General features: G+C 37.6%; 1 protein-coding gene and 1 pseudogene across 1 annotated transcript in view; both read left to right on the top strand.

The window, feature by feature from the left end:
* NKAIN3 (sodium/potassium transporting ATPase interacting 3) overlaps positions 1 to 23,115 on the top strand; it is a 607,771-nt gene that overhangs the window by 16,380 nt on the left and 568,276 nt on the right. The gene's annotated exons all lie outside the window — the stretch shown is intronic.
* Positions 22,746 to 23,099, top strand: LOC132664858 (large ribosomal subunit protein P1 pseudogene; annotated as a pseudogene).

Below are 23,115 nucleotides of genomic sequence, written 5' to 3' on the forward strand. Positions count from 1 at the left end.
TTTTCTTGTGCTTCCTGCATCAGTCTCTTACCACTGTGAAAGATGCAGACTCTGAGGTTTATATACCAATTGTCATTACAAACCACCCTCACTCTGCAAATCCCAGCTGCAGCTTGATCTGTTCAGCTGTCCATTGTGATGATAAAATTACAATGTAACCGCGCCTGTGCCACCGCTTCTGTGACCACCGTCTGCTTGTGTCACACCATGAGTTCTCTCCTCAGTTGTATTTTTGTAAATGTGACACTCTTATGGAGACACTCAGAGGCCACCTGGAACAGTGTTTTATGATCAGGCTTTTCCACCCATATGGCTGAGAAAGGAGCCATGTGACATTTTCCAACATGGCCACTTCCGTGACAAAAGAGAAAAAGTGTTATCAGAAACTCGTACATTATGGCAGCACATGGTGGATAAAACAGGTGCATGAAAGGTACTATTACAGAAAATGAGTTTGATGTTAATTTAGGTATGTAAGTAATCAGTTCTTAACTGTCTACTTCTTGAATCATTGTTTAAAATTACAACCTGGACTTTGAGAGTAGATGCATGTTTCTTTCTACTACTCCATTTGCTTTTCCATATCTATCTATCTATCTATCTATCTATCTATCTATCTATCATCAATCTACATCTGTGTCCAAAGGCAGGAGAAGACGGATATCAAATGCAAAGAGACCACATTCTCTCTTCTGCCCATTTGTTTTATTTGGCCCTCAATAGAGTTGATAATGCCCACAGGCATTTGGGAGGTGATTTACTTTATTGATTGAAATGCTTACTGATTGGAATGCTAATCTTTTCCCAAAAAGACTATCCTCACAGGCACATTTAGAAATAATGTGGGTTTTCCCCCAGTTTTGTTGAGAAATAATTGATATACATCATTATATAAATTTAAGGTATATAGCATGATGGTTTGATTTACATGTGTTATGAAATGATTATCACTATAGGTTCAGCTAACATCCATCTTATCATATAGATACAATAAAAAGAAAAAAAACAAGAAAAAAATTCTCCTTATGATTAGAACTCTTAGGATATACTCTTGCAACAACATGGTGGAACTAGAATGTATTATGCTAAGTGAAATAAGTCGGAGAAAGACAAATATCATATGATTTCACTCATATGTGGATTTTAAGAAACAAAACTGATGAACATAGGGGAAGGGGAGGAAAAATAAGATAAAAACAGAGAGGGGGCAAACCAGAAGAGACTCTTAAATACAGAGAACCAACTGAGGGTTGTTGGTTGGGTGTTGTGTGGGGGATGGGCTAAATGGGTGAGGGGCATTAAGGAGAACGTTTGTCGGGATGAGCACTGGGTGTTGTATATAAGTGATGAACCACTAAATTCTACTCCTGAAAGCATTATGATGCTATATGTTAATTAACTTGGATTTAAAGAAAATTAAAATATATATGTATGATCTACTCTCTTAACTTTTTCTATGTCACATAACAGGGTTAAGCTGAAGCCATCGTGTTGTAACTTGCATATCTAGTACTTATAACTGGAAATGTGCGCCTTTTGGCCCACTTCCTCCAATCCCCCCTCCTGCCACCCCCCACCTCCAGTAACCACATGTCTGGTTTCTTTTTCTGTGACTTCTTTCTTTTTCAAGGGTTCCACATGTAAGTGAGATCATACAGTGTTATATGTCTGACTTTTCTTACTTAGCCTAATGCCTTCAAGGTCCATCCATATTATTGCAAATGGTAGAATTTCCTCATTTTTTATGAAATAACATTCCATATTATTATATATAATACTATATATATGATACTGTATATACTATAATACAGTATATACTATAGCATATATATATCTCACAACTTCGTTATCCGTTCATCCATCAGTGAACATTCAGGTTGTTTCCATGTCTTGGTTATTGTGTACATGCTGCTGTGAACGTGGGGGTGCAGGTATCTTTTCCATGTAGGGTTTTTATTTTTCATTTCCTTTGCATATATTCCCCAAAACGGAATAGCTGGATCACATGATAGTTTCATTATTAACTTTTTGAGGATCTTCCATACCGTTTTCTATAGTGGCTGTACCAATTTACAATCCTCCAACAGTGCACAAGGGTTCCCTTTTCTCCACATCATGCCAGCATTTGTTATCACTTTATTTATTTGTCAATTTTTAATGTTAATTTATTCTTGACACAGAGACACACACACACACACACACACACACACACACACATACACACACACAGAGTGTGAGTGGGGGAGGGACAAAGAGAGAGGAGACACAGAATCCAAAGCAGGCTGTAGGTTCTGAGCTGGCAGCACAGAGCCCAACATAGGGCTCGAACTCATGAACCGTGAGATCATGACCTGAGCTGAAGTGGGTTGCTTAACTGACTGAGCCACCCAGGCGCCCCAGTTATCTCTTTTATTTTTGATGATGACTATTCTAACAGGCATGAGATGATATCTCATTGCAATTTTAACTTGTATTATCCTAATGACCAGTCATGTTGAGCATCTTTTCGTGTACTGTTAGCCTTTCCTATATCTTCTTTGGAGAAATGTGTATTCAATTCCTTTGTCCATTTCTAATTTGATTATTAGTTTTTTGTGTTTTGTTTTGGTTTTTTTTGCTATTGAGTTGTTTGAGTTCTTTATATATTTTGGATATTAATCCCTTATCAGATACATGGCTTGCAAATATATTTTTTCACATTCTATTGGTTGTCTTTTCACTTTGCTAACGATTTTTCTTTTTCTTTTTTTTCTTTTTTTTTTGACGTATAGAAGCTTTTTAGTTTGATGAGTCCCATTTGTTTAGTTTTTCTTTTGTTGCTTGTGCTTTAGGTGTCATATCCCCAAAATCATTACCAAGACTCATATCAAAGAACTTTATATCTATGCTTTCTTCTAGGATTTACATGGCTTCAGGTCTTACATGTAGGTCTTTAATCTATTTCCAGTTAATTTTTGTGAGTGGTATAAGATAGGGTCTAGTTTCACATTTTACACGTGAATATCCAATTATTGAAGAGACTCTCTTTTCTCCATTGACTATTCTTGGCTTCCTTGTCAAATTTAGTTGACCATACATGCTTGGGTTTATTTCTGTGCCCTTGATTCTGTTCCATTTATCTGATTGCTTTCATGCCAGTACCATACTATTTTGATGACTATAGCTTTATAGTATAGCATGAAATCAGGAAGTGTGATGATATATATTATATATATTCACTGAATTTATTCTTAAGTATTTTATTATTCTATTGTTTTTGATGCTATTGTAAATGGGATTGATTTCTTTCTTTTTCAGACAATTTATTGTTAGTATATTAAAATGTTACTGATTTTTATGTTAATTTTGTATCCTGCAAAAGGTTTGGTTGAACCTTTATGATTTTCTACATATAACATCATATCAACTGCAAACAGAGATCATTTTACTACTCCCATTTGAATTCTGATACCTTTCATTTCTTTTTCTTGCCTGATTGCTCTAGCTAGGACTTCCAGTACTGTGTTGAATAGGAGTGGTAAGAATGGGCAGCCTTTTTTGTTCCTGATTTGAGAGGAAAGCTTTCAGTTTTGTATAGCTGAGTATGTTAGTAGTGGACTTGTCATATATGGGCTTTATTATGTTAAGATATATTACTTCTTTGACTAATTTGTTAAGAGTTTTTTAACATAAATGAATGTTGAATTTTGTCAAATGCTTTTTCTGCATTTATTGAAATGATCATTGGATTCTTTTCCTTCATTACATTACTGTGATTTATCATATTGATTAATTTACATGTTTTGAAATATCCTTGCATCTCAGGGATAAATCCTATTTGATCATGGTGAATAATCCTTTTAATGTGCTGCTGAATTGGTTTGCTAGTATTTTGCATCTGTAGTCATCAGGGATATTAGCCTGTAGTAGAAATCATGTTTTATCAACACTTTGGGCATCCCTTAGCCCAGTCAAGTTGACACATAAAAATTATCATCATACAGCCATTACTGAGGCAGAAAAATAAAATAAGAAGTTTTCAGTAAATGTTTATAGACATACAATTGGTACATTCCACCTGCAAAGCAAACATTTGACATTTTATTTTTTAAATTATGAATTTTAATTATGTGACTTCATTTAAACATGAGATAAAGCATGTTTTATATCTTAATGATGTCATTGAGTCAGTTCCCCTCTTTTTTCATTAACGCTTAAATTTTGCACTCTAAATTAGAGTTTCTGAGAAGCTCTACATTGGTGAAACTTCTTTGGTTGCATTTTTTCAGTGTACATTTTCAGTATGTGGCATCAAAACTGTAATTAGGTGGTTTCAGATTTGGAGGCAGAAGGGAATTTGAAACAATTCCAAGCTTTTAATATTGCATACTTCTTTCCCAATCAGTTTGGTGTGAGATTTTAAGTATCTGAAAGTCGGTGGATTCAAATACACAGTGTAATTCCTGCATTGTCATGTAGGACCACGGTGAAAATTAACAGCACTCTGGGGACATATTTCTCAGGATAAATCAGTCCCACAAAACTGATTTAAATTGAGTTCTTTACTCCAACAGGAGCTTATTCTTTCTTTACCCCCCTCCTCCTTCTTTCTTCTTCTATTCTTCTTTCTCCTTGGCCTTCCTTCTGCCTTTCCTATCCTGTATTTCTTTTCTACCTTCTGTTAACTTTATGTAGAAGACAAGGAGTTTGAAAGGCTGATAATATATTTTATACTGGTACATATTTTTCCTGAGTGCCAGTTTACTTTTGAACACCATTATTCCCATTCGATATACTTGTGGTACTTAAAATTAACTCATTTCTACCAACAAGATTATTTCTGAGAGTTTTTGGAGCCTCATGTATGGGATCACACAGCAAATATGATTAGGTAGATATGAACTGAATCTCAGACGCCATTACATTCATTCATCCTTCCAAGCATCTATTGATTTATTCATGAATTTATTCAGGTATAATTACCGAGGGCTACCCATGTGCTCTGCACAGTGCCAGACAATGGCTGAATAGGGCACACATAGCTTTCCCCTCATGGAGTGTGGTGTTTAATGATAAACAGAGTTTAGTTACAGTACATGTCTGAAGCACAGAGGATTATAACTTGAGTAATTGCTGTATGTCTGAGTGTTTTTGGCTAATGTTTGTGGTAAGATTGTGGTCAATATTAACATTACCTAACAAAGTGTTTGAAATACTTTTTATTTACTACTTAATCATTTTTATTTACTACTTCACCATTACTACTGCTACATGACTGTCTATGAGAGGACTTAAAAATTAGGGGTGCCTCCTGGTTAGGTTGGAAGACCATGATCTTGGGGTCATGAGTTCGAGCCCCATGTTGGGTATAGAGATTACTTAACTAAATAAAACTTTACAAAAAAATCATCCTTGTCCTGAGGAGTTTATAGTCTTGTGACTGGAGACAGTTAAGTAAATAGATAATGTCAGTGTAATGTGCTAGGACACAGAACTAAGCTTGGCGTTCTGAGTAGGCATCTAACCCAGGCTAAGAACACGGCACTCAAGGGAGGCTTCCAAGAGGAAATTATGCTGGAACAAAGTGTGCAGGCCGGTGGCTCAGTGGCAACCAATTTGGATAAGATTAACTGATAGATAACGGTCACGAGTAAATAATTTATGCACAGTATTATTGTGAACAAAGCAGAAGGTCAAACCATATGGGACATGAGTAATATCTAAAAGAGTGAGAAATGTCAATAAGAAATGTAGTTTTCTGATACAAAAATAATCTACCATACCTTCTCCGATAGAGAGAATAACAGGTGTGAAGATTAAAAAAAATGCTAGTGCACCGATGTGCTCTTTCACACATATGCTAAAATGTCTTAAGGAGTCCTAGAGTCCCAGAAAGTGCCTCTTGGCTCCTCAGAGGGGAGGAATAAGGGGATCCCAGTCAACAGGCCCAGACTCTACTCCTGATCTCTTTCTGTAGAACATAAAGGCTAAGAACACTTTCAGCAGAGCAGTTAAGACTCTATGTTTTAGAAAACACTAAAGTCTAACTAAGACTTTATTTGGGAAAGTGGTTCTACCACTGAAAAGAATCTTAAAGCCACTAGTTTAGAAAGTATAAGTGGTTGATTTATTAAGATGTCGATTATTTATTTTTATTTATTAAAATTTTAAAAAGTTCCTTATTAAAATTCTTGCTAGGAAGTTTCCATATTTAAAAAATTAAGATTTTTCTCTTCATGTGCACACCTTCACACTAAATGATGACAAATTCATTTAGAAATATACACACATATGAAATAAAATGTGTTATTTCAAATACATATTATCAAAACTTCAGACATGTTCAAAGGGGAACATTGCATGAAAGAGCTAATCTCATAGTGTGATTTTCTAAGGGGACTCTTGAGAATTGTATAAATATTCCATTGAAGAGATGAAGTAGCCATCACTGCCCATTGTATAATAATTGTATTTACAGCAAACATTTTTACTATGTTGTGGTTTTTTTCCAAAAGTATATAACACTATTTTCTGAGTTAGAACAAATAATAAATAGAACTCTCTGTCTGTGTTCCACCACTGAAATTTTGGCTTGTGTAGATTATTCAAAATCGTAGCAATACAGCAAATGACTCAATTTTCTTGCACAGCATTTCTCCTTACATGGAACCCATTTGTTTAATTTTCAGTAGATTACCAATTCAGTGAACCCTGGTGAAATTTCAATGGGATTTCAGTGTTTTTAGGTCAAGTATTGGCAGTTTTTTTGTATTTCCCCCTAATTATTTGCCACACCTCTATTGGCAGACAATATGCTACATTAACATGAGTGGTTCTCTTCTCTGAATTATGACTCTGTGCCAATGTTCCAGATTATCACTTTTTTATTTTCTATTATTTGTATATATTTCTCTCCTGTCGTAAGGATGGAAGGTTCCTGTTCTACTTGTTTTTATATTCCCCACAGTGCCTGCACCCTGATTTCCACATAGGAGCTCCTCAATACATACCTGTTGAATTCGGAATAAGTGAGTTATTTTTTCCTATAACATCAGGATGCTTTTGGTTCCATAAAACAAAACACGTGGGTAAAAGTTGCTTCGGTTAGTGCTCCTCAAAGTGTGATCCCTAGACTGGTATCAGCACACAGACTTCATTTCTGATCTGTAAGGAGCTAAGTACTTAACTAAGCATTTATTTTTTTAACATATTTTTTTAATGTTTTATTTTATTTTCGAGACAGACAGAGCGTGAGCAGGGGAGGGCAGAGAGAGAGAAAGACACAGAATCAGAAGCAGGCTCCAGACACCGAGCGTGTCTGCACAGAGCCAGATGTGGGGCTCGAACCCACGAACCGTGAGATCATGACCTGAGCCGAAGTCGGACGCTTAACCAACTGAGCCATCTAGCCGCCCCTTAACTAAGCATTTAGAAACATTTATAGCAATTTGGATTTTTCATGACATTCAAGTGTCTGACTATTATCCTAAGAACTTACTTTTATTTTATTTTACAACAGTTTTTGTCTTCAACTGATTGAAAATTGAAAAAAAAAAAAGTTTCTTTATTACAGAGTGTTTGAGAAAGCACACATTTAGACCCCGAGTGTGCATATTAATAAATCTCACATAACAAGAAATCAAGAGGGAAATAGTTGCTGGGGTTGGATTACCAGTTCAGTAGTGTTAGGGCTCTATGTTGGTGTTCCTCGAATTCCCTTTCTTCTACCCTGCTTACAATATGCCATCAGTGGTTCCAAGTCTTCTGTTTTCCCATGAAAATACTCATCTCAGACGAGAAAGGGGTAGATGGAAAAAAGCCTTTCTCTCTTGTAGCTTTCTTTGCATTTAGAAAGAGAATCTTTGGGTGCCTGGGTGGCTCAGTCGGTTAAGTGTCTGACTCTTAATTTCAGCTCAGGTCATGATCTCATGATTGTGAGATTGAGCCCTGCATCAGGCTCCATGCTGTGCACGGAACCTACTTGGGATTCTCTCTCCCTTTCTGCCACTCCCCTGCTCACACTCTCCCTTTCTCTCTCCCTCTCAAAATAAATAAACTTAAAAAATACTAAAAAAAAAAAAAATAGAGAATCTTTTCCAGATTTCTCCCCATATTTACTTGATGAGAATTGAGTCATTTGCCCTCCTTCAGTCAATCCCTGCAGAACTCTCAAGGTCAAGTCCAGCATCACTCAACCTCTAGGCAGGACACCTCGCTGCATGAATGGAGCTAGGGTTCTCTCAGCAAGAAGGACTGGAGAATGGCTGTCCTGCATATTTCTCTAAAGATCTAACATTATCAGAAATTGACATAGCCGCTGAGAATATTTCAGTAAGTCGGAATGTATAATATGGCTCAAGTTTATAGACTGCCTATTATGCTAGCTATTTTATGTTATTCTTCATATTTTGTACAACTACCCTACACATAGCCAGTGTTACACTGGGGGAAATGAAATAGAGAAAGGTAAAGTATCTTTGCCGTATGTGGTTAAGTATTTGGTGCCATAGGGTGACCAGACAGTGTACGTGATATCAGAAACCTAGGGAGGTCTGACCCAGGAGACTCTGACTTGAGCTATGTCCTCTTTTAAATAGGTAATGTGAACCATCTTAACATCTCCAAGTACAATTATTGACTTTCTGGCACGTGGGTCTATACTTTTTTCTTCTCTGGTCACTAAAATGTGAACCCGCTCTGCTGCTATCTGAAAAGCACCCCCTATAACTACATCTGTCACTGTCATTTGCTGTGCCAAAGGCCCCCTCTCTTGTCACAGGGTTGGACCTAATCTGTAGATAGATGTATTCTCTGTAATTCTGAAATCTAGAAGACTGTTGGCCAATAAAACCCTTGTGCATGGTGGATGAGAATAGCTTGAAACTTTACTAATATGTCAGTATTTACTAATATCTCAGCAGTACTCTGGCTTACCTAGGCTTTCATGGGCTTTCAGAAACCATTTTGAACCCTAAAGTGTGCCAAACAACCAACTTTCAACAGTTCTTTACAACAGAGCTCTTTGGTAAGCTGAAAATTGCTCAGTTTGTGGAGTTTTCTCTCAATCCTATAGTTTCTCATATTCCAATTCCCTAGAAAATTGCTTCTGAGGTAAGTTAGGTGATATATCTCTGGAGCAGTCCATTTTTTTTTTTTTTTTCATTCTACTGCTGATCTGGGCATACAACTAATTATCTTCGACCGTGTTCCTTTCTTCAGGTGATACTCTGTTCTAGTTAATACATGCAGCATAGCAAAGTTTATAGGGCTGTGAAAATAAGCTTTGGAACATTCGTGTTTACTGCCCCAATATGTGGATTTTATTATCAGTGAACATTTTAGCATTTATCAAGCTATGTGGGTCCACCTTGAGGTCTGTCTTCCTATCACAGCCATATATTGTCAATTATACTCAACTGTAAGTTACTTCAGGCCAACAACTTTGACATGCGTGGCATCTGATGATGCTCATTAATGTTGTTGATATTGCCTTTGGATGGAAAACTCCAGCATGTACATGATGCGTAATCAAACATTCTTATCAGATTCACCATTTCGTGGGAAGTGATAAAAACAGCACTTGGGGTAAAATAAGTCCATCTATCTTCTAAAAATTTCCATGTAGTTTAGGTTAAGTAAAATAAAGTTAATAATTTATGTTGAAGTACAAATAATGAAAAAAAATTAATGAATTCATTTTATTTTAGCTCTGGACGTCTACATGCTTTTTCCATTGTTTGATAACTCAAATATTAAATGTTTACTTTGAAAACATGTTACAATGTTGGAATTGCAATAGTGAAGGGTGGTTATGTTGAAATTTAGGGTGTCTTGTGAAATAATGAAAAATTAGTATTAAAAACATAATATTTTCAGATGTCATAAGAAAATATATATTCCTCATAGTTTCCTAGTGAGTGTTGCACATGGAACACATTTAGAGTATTCTCTCTCTAGAAAAAAAATTTCAAAGTACTTACGAGGCTGCATTAATGTTACCTAAAAACCATACAGAAAGTCAAAGATTGAAATTATAAATCAAAGTGGATCCCTTTCTACCTGGATTGGAATGCAGCATCAGTAAGATTTACTGTGACCTGAAGTTTCGACAGAATAGCTCATGACAACAAGATAGGGCCACGAATGAGATTTTTTTTTTTTTTATTGCAATAAACTCTATGGCTTGTCTGTTCTTACTATTTTCTTTATGCCTGAGATTTGTGGCAGGCCCCGAAATTGGGAATTTTAGAAAGAAAGCTCTACATGGGACTGACTCAGGGAGAGAATTGAGAATAGCTTGGTTCTGATGTCTGTGATGAGCTATCACGGTGTGCCTAAGAGCTGAAATATAATAAATTAACCTCAAGTCTGGACTGGTAGTATTAGGAAGTTTGCAGGGTAATGTGAGCTAAGAATTTCAATTATACTTTCTCAGGCCACTAACGTAATGCTTTCTTAATGCTATATTTTCCATGTAGTAAAGAGTATCTAGAGTTATATTTTAATTCTTCTAAGATACTAAGGGTTCCATTTGGTATGCTAGCCCTGGAAAGGACTTAGAATCTTTTTCCTTTTTGTTTCTTTAATTATGCTTTAGAGGTCATCTACCATAATCCCTATCTTCTGAGATTCAGAACTGATTTCAGCTGTCATGTTTCCTCAGCAGGCCTGCTAGGGTGCTGAGATCCTGTGGTTCTTCAGCTTTATTCTCCACAACACTTAGTGAAAGTCCGCAAGGATCTGTGGTGAGCCAGAGGCAATTTGCCTCTCCGCTGTGGTTCGAGGCAGGATTGCTGGGTGTAAGTGTTGCTCTGCTTGCGTAGTTCAGCTGAGCAATTCATAAAAAGATGTGACTAATGATAGAGGCAGGAACTGTTGGTTAAGCTATGGGAAAAAGTCTGCCCTCCAGCCAGCCTCAGATGTAGTGGGATCATAGTGTCTTCCCTGTAAGAGGTGCTCCGTAAATATTTGTTGCACAAATGAATGAAGGGGGCAGCGAATGGAGAGTCTTGTGGAGTGGAAGCAGACCCCTCAATAATTTTCCTTTGGGATTTCAACAACATATCATCTCAGCTTGGTTCTTAACCCAGGGCACTGTGGCCCCCTTCCGCTTACGTAGGGCATTTGGAGTTGTGTGAGGACATTTTGGCTGTCACAGCGTTGGGGGTGGTGACGTGTGTGAGGTGCTACCGGCACTTACAGATTATCAAAGGGCGGAGATGTGAACGCCTTTCAATGGACAGGGAGTCCTGCACAATGAGGAATTCTTGCCTAAATGAGTAAAAAGCATCCCAGTGAGGAACACGGAGTCTCCATCAGAGTTCTTGGGTAGGAAGGTTAGAGGCATGACAGCCACCACCTTATAAAATATCCAAATACCTGTTGGACAGATAACATTCAGAAAAAATACTTTGGTTCGGGCAGGGCTTTCGGTCTCTGTTACAACCACTCAACTAGCCATTGTAGCATGAAAGCAGCCAGAGAGATGATACGTAACTCACCAGGTGTGGTTTTGTTTCAGTTAAACTTTATTTACAAAAACAGGAGGGGGTTAGATTTGGCTCACGGGCCACAGTTTGTCAACCCCTGTTCTGTGCTTAAAGAATAATTTGATGAAAATCCAAACGTAGTACTTTCTTATTATGTCTCTTCATATAATTGTATTGGTTTCAGCCATTCATTCCAACCAGCTGAGAACCTCTTAAATTTTAGTTATTCCAGTTCTGGTTATCCAATTAAAAAATTAAACTCTTTTTCACTTTGTGTCACCTAATACATCCTTCTATACTTTTAGCTATTTATTCTTCAAACCAAAGCAAAGGCACCTTAAACAGACTAAAGCCTAAAAATGGCTCTGTACCACATAACTCATTATTTAGTTTAAGATGGTGAATGGTCTCAGTAACAAATATGTTTGATTACCATGGTTTAACCATCAATTAATTCATGAAACTGCACCAAAGTTACATTATGCACTACACTTGCTGCTTTTCTTTATAAGAATCATCAGGGGATTGTACTGTATTTTCTCCCTGAAATCAAGATATTATGCCTAGGACAAGCTCATGCATACCACTCTGTTAATGCCAACAAAATTAATATTGGCCATGTAAAACCGACTTTTAGTAAATCATCCTGTTTACTCATATATTCTTGCAATTTGCCAAGAAGAGATGTGAATCTTATCAGTCTGGCCCCTACACCTGCCCCTTTTAAGATACTTGCCCCAATGGGGTTTCCATACATTGTAGCATGACTACAAATGTCTGACTGTGGTCCTGAGTTCATAGTTATGGGTCCAGTAGTGCCCTAGTTGGGAAGGAAGGAATTAACAGTGGTCCTAGCTTTCTCCTGCCCTTCTCAAGGACAGCAGGGCCAAGTACTGACCCCCACTAGACATCCTGTAAATATTTCAAGGAGATTTAGTAACAGATAGATTATCTAAGAAGTTCATATCTATGAATTTTTTTAACAGGGTATTCTTTGTATATCTTGACTGCCTATTATAAATAAACCTGGAATTTATGTGATACAGGTGGCTGGAGAATGGTAGTCACATGACATCTTTATCTGTGTGAGGAATGAAAAACAAAACAAAACAAAGCAAAACTAAGAAGCCCTAAACTGTTTTTCCTGAGACAACTTGTACACGTACACCCAGTGAGCACTTATCTGTTACTCCAAGACCAAATTGCATCCCATTTGGAAAAAAAAAAAAAACACAAAAAACTCTTCAAGGCTATAACTTAGTGGTGTAGAAACTAAGGGTATCTTTTTACTGGGTTTAAATAGGACCCGATAGGTTGGAAATGTAGGAAAAAAATTCAGATTGAAGAGCATGGAAGGTTACTGGTATAGGTCTATTATGTCAGTTGTGATTTTTATTTTTTAAGTTAGTGATTGAGAAGTATTTTAGAGTGGTACCAAAGCTCTACATTGCTAGGCAACATGACTAGACTTAACAAGAGAAAACTGGAAATAAAGCAGTAATTGTACTTCTGATGACCTCAAGCTCTGTCCTAATGACCATTTATAAAAGTGAGAGATGATGTACTATGAAGTATGCATATGCTTCATATTAATTTTGCATACCTACATATTCAGTTTTATCTATTAAAATCATACTTTTTTTTGCTGTGTGTATTAGGTTGGCATATTTCCCAATTTATTAGTTCATCTATTTCAGGCAGAGTGCTAAGGAAAGTTAAAATTAAAAGGCTAGGAATTTATAATTCTAAGCAGTCATGCTTAAATTAATGAGAATGGCAATTTTCAATGCTTTCTTCAGTTTTGATTTAAGTCAAACATCACAGTAAAACAATTTTCACTCTTTTTAGAATTCAGCTAATATTTCTATGCTTTATTTTCAGTGGTAAATAAATGCATATTTTCTCACTGTTTTTCTGAATTTTATTCTTCCTAGTACTCCATCCTTTTACCACATAAGATTGTATTCCTTTGATCTTTGACTTGTATATTTTTTCTTTTGATTTGTATAATTTAATTGTTAGTAGTAGTTAAATTTTATTGATCACTGAGTTTCAATTTTAGTAATGATGTATAGGATGCCCTTTTCAGAAACTGCCCCCAAACTAACTACTTTTGAAAATCAAGGATAAAGACTGTTGAATATAAGTTTGTTATTAAAGAATAAGTGTATTTCAGCTGATGAACCTGTCAGAACAGTATTGGATAGAAAATTATATACCGAAGACATATTTTTAGTGTATTTTCTGAATATATGTAATTACTAGTTTATAATTGAACAGAAAGAGGTTTGTAGTTTTGAGCATCTGGTTTTCTACAAAATTAATTTTAGCCCTGGGCAGGTTTTTGGCGATGCATAGAAGTGTAAGTGGACGAGTATTATTGATGGTGACCACGTCAGTCACTCACCGTGCTGACCCTCTGGGCAGTCGAGTGTTGCCAGCTCTCCCTCTGTGGGCTGTGGCTTGTGGGTGATGACTGGCCTCTCTCCCTAGAAAGGAAGATGAGTCATTATATCCTTTATGTGACATAGCTTGTGTGGTATTAACATTTATCATCTTTTCTTAAATCATCTAATATATGGTCATCTTTAACGTTGAGATGAAATGTATTTATATAAAACTATTTTCCCATTTAGAAATCCAAAACAAGGGAATTTAAATCTTTTTTTGTTTGTTTTATGGAAAGGATTAAGGTAAGTTAACATGGGCTTAGGATATGTCCTTGAATAAAGTTCACTTTATTATTTTTAAAATCCTGCTTTAATTACTTGTAGCCTTCTGCTTCTGGCAGATGAAATGACTGGTATTGAATTACTTTTTTGACATAAACAACTAGAACTCTGGACAAAACAGATGAGGCAATGCTTTCAGATGGTGTCTCACCACTCAGTGCAGGACTGTGACCTCGAGAGAAGAGAGACACTGTAGAGTCCTTTCTGAAGGTGAACAGGGTTTGAAGCCTACCCAGATGGCAGTGGTCTTGCTGACATGAGGAGGCAGGTAATGGGGGTCAGGACAAATTTGTGGAGTAGAATAGAGGGAGAGACAGGGAGACCAAGGAGTTGGTGTGGTTATGTCTCAAGACACTGGCTGTGGGCTGGGCCACGCATGCTCAGAGGGAGGCTCTGTGAAGCCCACCTCAGAAAGTCTGTTGCAGGACCAACAGATGAACATAGAGGTGAAGTTCTGCAGTCCTGGGAGGCATGGGATTTCCGGCAGAACAGAGTAAAGAAGCCGCCCTGACCACCCTTCAGGCAGTTGCTACACCAAAAGCCATGGTGTAAGCCACGGAGGAAGAGTCATTACACTCTAAATTAAGGGTCACGTGCTAGAGCTGGAGAATAAAACAAAGCGGATCTACTATATACAGCAGAAAACCATGCACGACAGAGATTCTGCCATTAGTGTAACAAATACCAATGCTCTTTAAAGGAGGAAAGTGCAATTCAGATTCCCCATGACTTGATTCCATGATGCCCAGAATAAAAAAGTAAATAAATATATTTGATATTCAAAGAACCAGTGCAATAAGTTAAAAAGTGATGCAGAGTTTAGAGGAAATGTAGACAACAGAAACACACTTCTGGGTGATCAAGGTGTTGGAATGAACAGACAAGGACTTAAGAACTCTATTATAAATATGTTCAGGAATTTAAAGGAAACCATATAAATGATGCTTGAATAGAGAGGGGGACTCAGCAGAGACACTGAAAGTGAAAGAAGAACCAAGCAGAAATGTTGAAACTTAAAAGTAATATATTGGAAATGAAAAATCCCTGTAATGGGTTTACCAGCAGATTGCTCATTATAGAAGAGAACCAGTGAACTTAAAGAGAAGCCAATAAAAACTGTAAAACCTTAAGGAAAGGGATCGTGTTATAAGAAAATGAACAGAACCTTTGTGACATGTGGAGCAATATAAAATTGATAGAAGAGAAGAGAATGGAAAAAGGAGTATTTGAAGAAGTAATGATAGAAGATTTCCCAATGTCACGAAGAAAAGTCAACTTAACAGATTCAAGAAATCTGTAAACCCCAAGAAAAACAAATATAAAGAGAGCCACGTTATAATTAAACTATTGATTACCTTAGATAAAGTTTTCAAAGTTGTCAGAAAAAACAAAAAGATACGTTACATATAGGGAATATATGTATACTATTTGAATTATGGCTAATATTTCATCAGTAACAGCGGAGGCCAGAAAGACAATGGATGTCATCTTTAAATTTTTGGAAGAGAAAAAAGTGATGTGGTAAGTTAGTATGCTGCACTAAGTTAAAAATGTCCTTCAAAAGTCATGATGACATAAAGACAATTTTCAGATAAACCAGATCTAAAGCATCTGTTGCCAGCAGAACTGCACTACAAGAAATGCTAAAGGAAACCCGTCAAGCTTGAGAGAAATGATAACAGAGAGAAAATCAGATCCATAAATAGCATAGAATAGTATCAGAAATGATAAATACTTAGATAAATATTTTTAATTTATTTCTTTAAAAGACAACAAATATAAAAATTATGGCATTGCATTATGTGTATTATATCACATAAGATGTAAAACATATGGACAAGAAAATGTATGAATAAATGAATCATATTGCTATAAGATTCTTATATTTTACATGAAGTAGTACAATATTAATTTTTTAAGTAGACTGCAATAAGTAAAGGATGTGTTTATAATCCCTACAAAAACTATGCCAGATAGCTCGAAGAGGTGTAGCTTTGAACCAGCAGAGAGAATAAAGTGACTCTAAAGAAAGTAAAAGAGAAGAAATAATTGTATAAAAATAATAACTGACAAATTAGCAGATATATCATGATGCTATAGAAAATCCTAGAAAGCCAATAATTATAAACATTCGAGTCAAAAGCTATATATTGTTAGACTGGATTAAAAAAAAAAAACCAAAATCCTGATATATACAATTAAAAATCAAAGAAAGGAGAGGGGCCTGGCTGGCTTAGTCAAGAGAGCACGTGACTCTTGATCTTGGAGTCATGAATTCGAGCCCCATATTTTGGGTATAGAGCTTAGTTAAAAAAAATAAAGAGAGGGGCGCCTGGGTGGCTCAGTCAGTTAAGCGGCCGACTTCGGCTCAGGTCATGATCTCACGGTCCGTGAATTCGAGCCCCGCGTCGGGCTCTGTGCTGACAGCTCAGAGCCTGGAGCCTGTTTCAGATTCTGTGTCTCCCTCTCTCTCTGACCCTCCCCTGCTCATGCTCTGTCTCTCTCTGTCTCAAAAATAAATAAACGTTAAAAAAAATTAAAAAAAAAATAAAAATAAAGAGAGATACATGGATCGATAAAGAAGATGTACACACACACACACACACACACACACACACACACACACACGGAATTTATGCAGCCATAAACAAGATGAGATCTTGCCTTTTGCGACAACATGGTTGGACCTAGAGAGTATTCTGCTAAGTGAAATAAGTCAGACCGAGAAAGACAAGACAAATGCTGTGTGATTTCACTCATACGGAATTTAAAAACAAAACAAATGAATAAACAAACAATTAAAAAGCAGAATCAGAGCTGTAGATACAGAGAACAAACTGGTGGTTGCCAGAGGGCTGGCGGAGGGGGTTGGGCAAAATGGGTGAAGGGGAATGAGAGGTACAAGTGTCCAGTTATGGAATGAATAGCTCATAGGAATAAAAAGCACAGCATAAGGAATACAGTCAGTGATAGTGTAATAGTGTTCTACGGTGACAGATGGTAGCTACATTTGTGGTGAGCCTGGCATAACAGCATAACATGTAGAGATGTTGAATCATTATGTTGGACACCTGAATCTGATGTAACGCTGTGTGCCAACCACACTCAAAGAAAAAAAAATTAAATGTATGTATAAATTCACCATACTGCTCTATGGTGTATTTGAAAGCTACTAAGAGAGTAAATCCTAAAAGTTCTCATCATAAGAAAAAGAAACATCGTGTATGTGTGGGCATCTGTATGAGATGATGGATGTTAACTAAACTTATTGTGATAATCATTTTACAATATATCAGGTCAAGGTATTATGCTTTACACCTTAAACCTATACAATGCTGTATACCAATTATATTGCAATACAGTGAAAACAATTTTAAAAATATCAAAGATAGAGACATGTACTGTGCCAACAGCAAACATCAAACATGCTATGAATATTAGACAAAATAGAAATCAGAGAAAGAGTATCGCCATTTACAAAGGGAAATGTTTTTAAAATGATAAAAGAGTCCATTCAAAAAAATCTGAATGTGCATTCCGTTATTAACAGTTTGAAGATATATGAAGCAAACCAATAGCCCTAGAGGGAAAAATGGGTAAATTCACAATCAGCAATTAAAAAAATTTTTTAATGTTTATTTATTTTTGGCAGAAAGAGACAGAGCATGAGTGGGGGGTGGGGAGAGAGGGAGGGAGACACAGAATCCAAAGCAAGCTCCAGGCTCTAAGCTGTCAGCACAGCTGACGTGACCTGAGCTGAAGTCGGACACTTAACCGACTAAGCCATCCAGGTGTCCCTCACACTCACAATCAGCAATTTTTTTTTTAACGTTTTTATTTATTTTTGAGACAGAGAGAGACAGAGCATGAACAGGGGAGGGTCAGAGAGAGAGGGAGACACAGAATCTGAAACGGGCTCCGGGCTCTGAGCTGTCAGCACAGAGCCCGATGCGGGATTCGAACTCACAGACCGTGAGATCATGACCTGAGCTGAAGTCGGCCGCTCAACCGACTGAGCCACCCAGGCGCCCCACAATCAGCAATTTTAACAACTCTTCGTAATCAGTAGGAAAATCAGACAGAAAGATGATTAGTAAGGGTGTAAAATAGTTAACACTTTAAGCCAAATCAACATGACTGTTACTTACTAAACAATATACTAAAAACCTGAAAAATAGATTCAAAACAATCTCAATTAAAAAAATCTTAATTTTTTAAAACAAATTGATAAGCCAAAATGTAAATAGAATGTAAAGGACCCATATATAGAAAGCAGTGATGGTCAAGAAGAACAAAGTTGGAAGACTCAACCTACCTGACTTTAAAATTTGCTATAAACCTATAGTAATCAGGGCAGTGTGGCTTGGCATAAAAATAGACACACAGATTAAAGGAATAAAAAGTACACGATAGATTCACATGTTGCTGGTCCATTAATTTTGGACCAAGGCATGAAGGCAATTCAAGGGACTAAAGAAAATCTTTTCCACAGATGGTATTGGAACACTGGATCGACATAGGGGAAAATAAGACTTTTGACCCCTATTTCACTCCATTCACAAAAATTAATTTGAAGTTGATCATAGACATAAACATAAAAGCTGAACTTGTAACTTTCTAGAAGAAAACATGGGAGAACAGCATTGTGACCTTGAAAGAGGTAAAGACAATATACAGAGGCATTAACCTGAAAGAAAAAAAAATGACAAATGGTAGTTCATCATATGAAAAAAATTCTGTTTATCAAAAGACAAATTTTGCAACTGAAAAGGCAAGACACACACTGCAGAAATTATTTGCCTTATATCTTCCTGACAAGGGACTTGTACTTAGAATATTTTAAGAACTAATATAAGCCGATAATTGAAAGACAAATAGTGCAATTTAAAAGTGGTACCTGGTTGGCTTAGTTGTTTGAGTGTCTGACTTGATTTCAGATTGGGTCATGATCCCAGGATTGTGGGATCGAGCCCCATGACAGTCTCTGCACTGAGTGTGGAGAGCCTACTTAAGATTCTCTCTCTCTCTCTCTCTCTCTCTCTCTCTCTCTCTGCCCCTCTCACCCCCCCTTCTGTGCTTTGTTTCTCTCTAAAAGATAAAAATGAAATGGGCAAAGGACTTGAAGAGATACTCACACAAGAACATATGCAAATAACAGTAAACATATGAAAAATATTCTCAGTTATTGTTCATCAGGAAAACGGAAGCTAAGATCACAATGAAATCCTATTTTCTGCTCTCCAGAATAGCTAATGCTAGAAGACAGACATCTCAAATGGTGGTGAGATGTGGAGCAGCTGGTGCACTCACACGTTGTTGGCAGAATGTAAGACAGTACAAACGCTTAGAAAAAACTGGCAGTTTCTAGGAAATGTAAACATATATGTACTCCGCTCCAGAATTCCACTTCTTGGTATTTACACAATAAAAATGAAAATATATGTCAAACAAAAACTTGTTCACAGTTTTTCTAGTGACTTTTTTCATAATATTCCCAAACTGGACACAACCCAAATGTCCTTCGAGGGAAGAAGGAGAGAAGAATAGAGAGAGCATAAACTATGGATACATTGAATAATGTGAGTGAACTTCAGAAATATTATATGGAGGGAAAGAAGCCAGATGTAAACTTCTAGAAGGAAACATGGAAGTTCTTACTTTCATAATATGTTTATTTGAAGTTCAAGGACTTTTATTGTGATAGAAATCAAAATGGCAGTTCCTTATGGCTGGGGGAGGTGGAAACGAAGTTGAGTAGAATGTGGCAAGTGAGAACTTTCTGGAATGGTGGAAGTTTCTGGATCTCCCCTGGGTTGTTGGCTAATGCAGTGTATACATTTATTAAAAGTCATTGAATTGTATACATAAGATCTTTGCATTTCACTGTGTGTAAATGTTTCTTTAATTAAAAAGATGTTTAGGTATTCAGTTGTAGATTCCTTTTCGATACACTAAAGGTCTGAATGGTTCTGGTGTTTCCCATTTAAGAAAAAAATGTTTTTATGTGTTGCAGAGTTACCTGCTAATTAGCTTTCCTAGTGCATTTTGATGGCTACCAACATTATATTATACTGTCAGAAGTCTTAAGTCAGCTCTGCATTTTGTCCTTTCATTAAAAGCTGTGTTAGTGCAGAGACCATTTCTTCCATCTTGTTAACATTATGTCCATTCTCTGTAATGGCCAATTGATTGTTAATAAATTTCTCCTGGACTCCTGAAAAACAGGTAATTAGACTATTTTCCTTTCAAGGTCTGGCTTTCCTTATCTTTTGATCTGAGCATCCTGTTCTGAGGATTTCTGGCTATGGGGAACACACACACACATACGTAATCCCCTGCTAGAGGTTCAAATACTTTGTTTACCAGGCAGATAATTTGACAGAATAGTCACGGGGCACAGACCTGTGAGCGGAAGATGCTTGGGCTGCCTTTGTGGCTCTGCAGGTTGCAAGAATTGGAGGAGGGCCCATGATGGAGACAAAGCAGAGCTGTGGAAACTACACCAGACAGAAGCTGCACCCATTCTACACCTTCCTAAAAACAATCATCTGGAATGCTCTTCTTTACTGAGTTTCCAAATCAACTGGCAATATTTATGCTTAAAACTTGCAAGTGTGGTCATAAATTGGAAAGTACTTAATTTCAAGCCATGACAGCACTCTCAACAATAGCCAAATTATGGAAAGAGCCTAAATGTCCATCAACTGATGAATGGATAAAGAAATTGTGGTTTATATACACAATGGAGTAATACACGGCAATGAGAAAGAACGAAATATGGCCCTTTGTAGCAACGTGGATGGAACTGGAGAGTGTGATGCTAAGTGAAATAAGCCATACAGAGAAAGACAGATACCATATGGTTTCACTCTTATGTGGATCCTGAGAAACGTAACAGAAACCCATGGGGGAGGGGAAGGAAAAAAAAAAAGAGGTTAGAGTGGGAGAGAGCCAAAGCATAAGAGACTCTTAAAAACTGAGAACAAACTGAGGGTTGATGGGGGGTGGGAGGGAGGGCAGGGTGGGTGATGGGTATTGAGGAGGGCACCTTCTGGGATGAGCACTGGGTGTTGTATGGAAACCAGTTTGACAATAAATTTCATATATTGAAAAAAAAAAAAGAAAAAAAAATTTCAAGCCATGACTTATAATAGTTTACATTCTTGGTGATCCATGCACGAACACGTTATTTTAAACGTTTTGTATTTGGCATACTTTAAAAATAAATGTAACAGCCCCATGAAGCTCTTTGACTCCTTTAGGGATACATTTCCATATTTTTCATAATGGATTGATTTAAAGGGAAATCACACAATAGGCAGCACCCTAGTGGCAGTGATTATGACAGCGGTGTGTTAAAATTAAAAGGTGAAAGGCCTCCCTGCCTGCCCTTCAATGAACTATGAACTCCTTCAACTTCTCCTTTCTCAGACCTTGAGACCACACAGCCCAGAACCCCACCTGCCTCATGTACGTCTGAATGTGCTCCTCATCAGAAAGGCAGCCCTGAAAGGGTATGGGAAGGGGGGGGGGGTCTCTCTGCTGGGGGCAAGTGGGCCCATGTGGCAATGGTACTGGCTGGCTCAGAGAAATGTGGAACTCCGGGATGCTATTTTTTGGTCATTGTAACCCCTGTGACTAGGACTTAGGGGAACACAGTGGCGGCGGTGGTGGCCATTTCTCTTCTTCTGCTTCCTGTAGTGCCTGCTGTCCTTGCTGTTCAGCTTGACATGGTAGACCCTGTGGAACTTAGTTTCAGAGAGCATGGCTTGTTCATGATCCAGTCGTAATGAAGCACAGTGGATGGAATTTCAGTAGGAAGAAGGGGTAAAACACGGCATGAATGAGATGCAAAAGTAAACTCTGAAACTGGAAAATCTCACATGTAGTTACCTACATGTAAGCCAATCAGAATCCCTAGATAGGTAAGGTATTGATGGCCTCAGTGACATCCCAGTTTGGAGGTATAGACATACATCTGTGAGCAAGCTGGTGGGGAAAACTGACCTTTAGTTTCCAGAGTCTGTGTAGTGAAAACTGGCAAAGCAGTATTTTACAGCATCGGTCCACGAATACACTAGAATGACTCTATAATTTCAAGTATATGACTATTTCTGGAAGAACAAAAGCGCTCTTCTAGGACCCTTCAATACTCATTATAAAACCTCTCCTTTTATCTTTTCCCTGATATGTCCCAGGCTTCACCAATGTGAAAGTCCCCAAAATACAGGTAATTGCTGGAGAAGAAAAAAGCACTGTAAAATTGAGAATGTATGCCTTCTAAGCCATTGATCTGAAGTTGCCAGCTATAAAATCTTGGCAAAATATTACTTCTGCTAAGTTGTATATTTTATAATGGAGAAAAATCAAGAGAATACACAAATGTCTATTCGGCTCACCTAAAAAGACACCGTGGCTTTCCTCAGCTGCCGCTAAGGTGCTGGTCCTTCCGAGGAAGCTAAGGTTGCCTTGGGGTGAGGCCCTCACTTCATCTGATCACTAGCACGGCTCCCGCACCCTGCAGCACCAGCTCCTCACTTGACCACACCATGGCCTCCGTCTCCTCTCGGAGCTTGCCTGCATCTACTTGGCCCTCATCCTGCACTACCCTGAGGTCCCAGAGGATAAGATCAATGCCTTCATTAAAGCAGCTGGTGTAAATGTTCGACCTTTCTGGCCGGGTTCGTTTGCGAAGGCCCTGGCCAACGTCCACATCCACATCGGGAGCCTCGCCTGCAATGTAGGGGCTGGTGGACCCTCCCGGGTGGCAGCCTGTGCTGCACCAGGGAGTGGTCCTGCCCCCTTCACCACTGCTGTCCCCGCTGAGAAGAAAGTGCAGGCAAAGAAAGAGGAATCTGAGCAGTCTGATGATGACATGGGCTTTGGGCTTTTTGACTAAACCTCTTCCGTAACCT

This window comes from Panthera onca, chromosome F2 (genome assembly GCF_046562875.1).
Source record: "Panthera onca isolate mPanOnc1 chromosome F2, mPanOnc1 haplotype 2, whole genome shotgun sequence".
NCBI classification, from domain to species: domain Eukaryota; kingdom Metazoa; phylum Chordata; class Mammalia; order Carnivora; family Felidae; genus Panthera; species Panthera onca.